At 59.0% G+C, this 5000-nt stretch overlaps 1 protein-coding gene across 8 annotated transcripts in view; it reads right to left on the minus strand.

Annotated features, from left to right (window-relative positions):
* Positions 1 to 5000, minus strand: part of INCA1 (inhibitor of CDK, cyclin A1 interacting protein 1) — a 45533-nt gene that overhangs the window by 38559 nt on the left and 1974 nt on the right. For 2 of the 8 annotated variants that reach the window (XM_073623064.1, XM_073623060.1), the window contains exon 1: positions 2495 to 2680. The exons of the other annotated variants lie outside the window; for them this stretch is intronic. The gene's annotated coding sequence lies outside the window, so the exon portion shown is untranslated. Of the gene's footprint in view, positions 1 to 2494; positions 2681 to 5000 lie in introns of those variants that run through there. 8 annotated transcript variants of the gene reach the window in all.

The following is a 5000-nucleotide window of genomic DNA, read 5'->3' on the forward strand; positions in this document are numbered from 1 at the left end:
TGATGGGCACTGATATGTGGCACTGATAAGGCGGCACTGATGTGCACTAATATGCGGCACTGATGGGTACTGATAAGGCGGCACTGATGGGCACGAATATGTGGCACTGATGGGTACTGATAAGGCGGCACTGATGGGCACTGTTGGGCACTGAGAGGTGGCACAGTTGGGTGGCACTGATGGGCGGCACTGAAGGGCATTGGTAGGTGGCACTGAAGGGTGGTGCTGATAGCTGGCACTGATGGGTGGCAGTAATGGGCACTGGTAGGTGAGAATGATAGGCAGCACTGCTAGATGGCACTGACTGGCATCACTGGTGGGCATTAATAGGTGGCACTCTTGGGCATTGATAGGTGGCACTGATTTTCACTGGTGCTGGGCACTGGGGGGGGACTGCCTGGGGGAGGAGACCGATTGTTGTTCCTAAGCAGTAGGAACCACAGATCGCTCTCCTCACCCCTGACAGAATGGAGATCTGTCTGTTTACATTGAGAGATCTCCGTTCCCTCCTTCTCAGGAGCGATGGCGGGCAGCCGACGGCCATCGCCGATCTGTCTGTTCTCCCCTCAGAGAACTGGAAACTGTGTGTTTACACCATACAGATCCCGGTTCTCCGTGTGCCCCGAGCGATCGCGGGAGCCCGGCGGTGATCGAGACCGCCAGGCACTCGCATCGGCTCGGGGGGGGGGGGGGTTGGGCGAGCGGGCCCCCTAGTGGCCACGGGGGGGGGGGGGCTGAAGACACATTACATAACTTTGTTTCGCCCAACCGTGCCATTCTGCCGCAGTGCAACTGCGGCGGCTGGTCGGCAAGTGGTCAATCACTTCTGGGTTTTTTTTTTTTTTATTTAGTCTCTGTCGGTAAATTTTGTAATTAAGTAATTTTTCTCCTTCACTGATGTGCGCTGATGAGGCGGCACTGAAGGGTACCGATATGCTGAACTGGTGGGCATTGATGAGGAGGCACTAATATGCCGCACTTATGGGCACTGACAGGTGGGCACTGATGGGCACTAATAGGTGGCACTGATAGGTGCCACTGGTGGGCACTAATAGGCGGCACTGGTGGGCACGGATAGGCGGGTACTGATGGGTGGCACTGATGGGCGACACTGAAGGGCATTGATGGACAGCAGTGATGCGCAATGATGGGCAGCACTGATAGGCGGGACTGATAGCCAGCACTGACTGGCATCCCTAATAGGCACTGATTGGTGGCACTTATGGGCAGTGGTGGGCACTGATTGCTGCCACTGATTTGTGGCACTGGTGTGGCTATTGTAATCAGGGCACTGGTGACATGTATAGATGTCTCCTGTGAGGAGATGCCGCTGATCAGCTCTCCTCGCCACACTCTGTCAGTGTGAGGCGAGGAGCGCCGATTACCGGGATCTCCGTGTTTACATGTGACCGGCTGTGATTGGACACAGCCGATCACATGTTTAAAGAGCGGCGGGCGTGCGAGAGCGGCCGTTCTGGGGAGCCGTCAACTAGATAATGGCCCGCGATCCGGAAATCGGACGAAAAATACCGCGATCGTACGATAATCAGATCTTTAGTACAGAGCTTTTGAGAGCCAATCAGTTCATCCGATATAATTAGATTGGACAAGCACGAAAGTTTTCCTCGTACAATACCAGATCGTACGATTTTCGTTTAGTCAGTACAGCTGTCATCTAAAAATACAATACAAATACACCACAACACATGACATCACTTCCCATTTTTTTCTCTGTTGTACGAGAATTTTCCTGACTTTAGTAACCTCTTCAATCTCTACTTGCGACTAGTATGCAAAAAAAAAAGAAAGTTGGAGGATCTGTCGTCTGATATTCGGATCGTGTGTTCGGGAGCCATAAGAGCGATGGGAGGAAGTGACACTTTGACGTCGCTTCCGCCCTGCAACGATACGGAGACGGGTGGGGGGTGGGGAGGGCCCATCTTCCCCTCACTCAGCTCCATACCTAACAGGAAATCGGACCCGATCCACTCCGCCTCAGCCGGCGGCTCCAATAAGCAGAGGTGGGGCCATAGTTGCCAACATTGGGAAAAAAAAATTCGGGACACTTTTTTTGGCTGTAGGCAGAGTCAGGCTATAATTAGGGGGCGGGGCATGCGATAGTAGGCGGAGCATAGGAAAAAGGAAAAATGCGGCGCGCAAAGCGCGCCGCGCAAAAAAATGGGCGTGGTTTACGTGAAATAGTGGGCGTGGCTTACATGGGCGTGGCTAAATGGGGTGTGGTTAGAGTCTGAGATGAATGAGGGATGCAGAGGGAAAGGAGGGTAGAGGGATGGAGGGACAGCAGACCCAGATCCTACACCATAATAGCAATGTGTATTCCAGAGTTTAATAATCAGCAGATAAAGATACTCCAAACACCTGGTGTTAGCACTTCAATCATCCCGGCACCATGGTTGTTATAATGTCAGGATGATTGAAGCGCATTATTACTATTATTACATTGTAATATAAATAATGAAATCATTCAACTCACCATAATGCAGAATCAGTGGGACCCCTGAGCGTGTCACCTGCCACGTCACCTGCCACCAGATGCCATCAGGTTCCCCCAGCAGAGTCTGTCCTTACATAAGGTGCCCCCAGCAGAGGGGGGAGAAGTGGGTGCAGGTATGTTGGTGACACAGGGGGGAGAGGGGGGTGCAGGTATGGTGGTGACACAGGGGGGAGAGGGGGGTGCAGGTATGGTGGTGACACAGGGGGGTGCAGGTATGGTGGTGACACAGGGGGGTGCAGGTATGGTGGTGACACAGGGGGGGAGAGGGGGGTGCAGGTATGGTGGTGACACAGGGGGGGAGAGGGGGGTGCAGGTATGGTGGTGACACAGGGGGGGAGAGGGGGGTGCAGGTATGGTGGTGACACGGGGGGGGAGAGGGGGGTGCAGGTATGGTGGTGACACGGGGGGGGGGGGGGGAGAGGGGGGTGCAGGTATGGTGGTGACACGGGGGGGGGGAGAGGGGGGTGCAGGTATGGTGGTGACACGGGGGGGGAGAGAGGGGGGTGCAGGTATGGTGGTGACACAGGGGGGGAGAGGGGGGTGCAGGTATGGTGGTGACACAGGGGGGAGGGGGATGCAGGTATGTTGGTGACACAGGGGGAGAGGGGTGCAGGTATGGTGGTGACACAGGGGGGAGAGGGGTGCAGGTATGGTGGTGACACAGGGGGGGGGGAGAGGGGGGTGCAGGTATGGTGGTGACACAGGGGGGGAGAGGGGGGTGCAGGTATGGTGGTGACACAGGGGGGGAGAGGGGGGTGCAGGTATGGTGGTGACACAGGGGGGAGAGGGCGGGGCAGGTATGGTGGTGACACAGGGGGGAGGGGGGTGCAGGTATGGTGGTGACACAGGGGGGAGAGGGCGGGGTGCAGGTATGGTGGTGACACAGGGGGGAGAGGGCGGGGTGCAGGTATGGTGGTGACACAGGGGGGAGAGGGCGGGGCAGGTATGGTGGTGACACAGGGGGGAGAGGGGGGTGCAGGTATGGTGGTGACACAGGGGGGAGGGGGGTGCAGGTATGTTGGTGACACAGGGGGGAGAGGGGGGTGCAGGTATGTTGGTGACACAGGGGGGAGAGGGGGGTGCAGGTATGTTGGTGACACAGGGGGGAGAGGGGGGTGCAGGTATGGTGGTGACACAGGGGGGAGGGGGATGCAGGTATGTTGGTGACACAGGGGGAGAGGGGTGCAGGTATGGTGGTGACACAGGGGGGAGAGGGGTGCAGGTATGGTGGTGACACAGGGGGGGGGGAGAGGGGGGTGCAGGTATGGTGGTGACACAGGGGGGGAGAGGGGGGTGCAGGTATGGTGGTGACACAGGGGGGGAGAGGGGGGTGCAGGTATGGTGGTGACACAGGGGGGAGAGGGCGGGGTGCAGGTATGGTGGTGACACAGGGGGGAGAGGGCGGGGCAGGTATGGTGGTGACACAGGGGGGAGGGGGGTGCAGGTATGGTGGTGACACAGGGGGGAGAGGGCGGGGTGCAGGTATGGTGGTGACACAGGGGGGAGAGGGCGGGGTGCAGGTATGGTGGTGACACAGGGGGGAGAGGGCGGGGCAGGTATGGTGGTGACACAGGGGGGAGAGGGGGGTGCAGGTATGGTGGTGACACAGGGGGGAGGGGGGTGCAGGTATGTTGGTGACACAGGGGGGAGAGGGGGGTGCAGGTATGTTGGTGACACAGGGGGGAGAGGGGTGCAGGTATGGTGGTGACACAGGGGGGAGAGGGCGGGGCAGGTATGGTGGTGACACAGGGGGGAGAGGGGGGTGCAGGTATGGTGGTGACACAGGGGGGAGGGGGGTGCAGGTATGTTGGTGACACAGGGGGGAGAGGGGGGTGCAGGTATGTTGGTGACACAGGGGGGAGAGGGGTGCAGGTATGGTGGTGACACAGGGGGGAGAGGGCGGGGTGCAGGTATGGTGGTGACACAGGGGGGAGAGGGGGGTGCAGGTATGTTGGTGACACAGGGGGGAGGGGGGGAATCAGGTATGGTGGTGACACAGGGGGGAGGGGGGTGCAGGTATGTTGGTGACACAGGGGGGAGAGGGGGGTGCAGGTATGTTGGTGACACAGGGGGGAGAGGGGTGCAGGTATGGTGGTGACACAGGGGGGAGGGGGGTGCAGGTATGTTGGTGACACAGGGGGGAGGGGGAATCAGGTATGGTGGTGACACAGGGGGGAGGGGGGTGCAGGTATGTTGGTGACACAGGGGGGAGAGGGGGGTGCAGGTATGTTGGTGACACAGGGGGGAGAGGGGTGCAGGTATGGTGGTGACACAGGGGGGAGGGGGGTGCAGGTATGTTGGTGACACAGGGGGGAGAGGGGTGCAGGTATGGTGGTGACACAGGGGGGAGAGGGGTGCAGGTATGGTGGTGACACAGGGGGGGGGGGAGAGGGGGGTGCAGGTATGGTGGTGACACAGGGGGGAGAGGGGTGCAGGTATGGTGGTGACATGGTGTGCAAGAGGGGAGCCAGGACCATCAATGTCC

This window comes from Aquarana catesbeiana, linkage group LG03 (assembly GCF_042186555.1).
Source record: "Aquarana catesbeiana isolate 2022-GZ linkage group LG03, ASM4218655v1, whole genome shotgun sequence".
Lineage (NCBI taxonomy): Eukaryota > Metazoa > Chordata > Amphibia > Anura > Ranidae > Aquarana > Aquarana catesbeiana.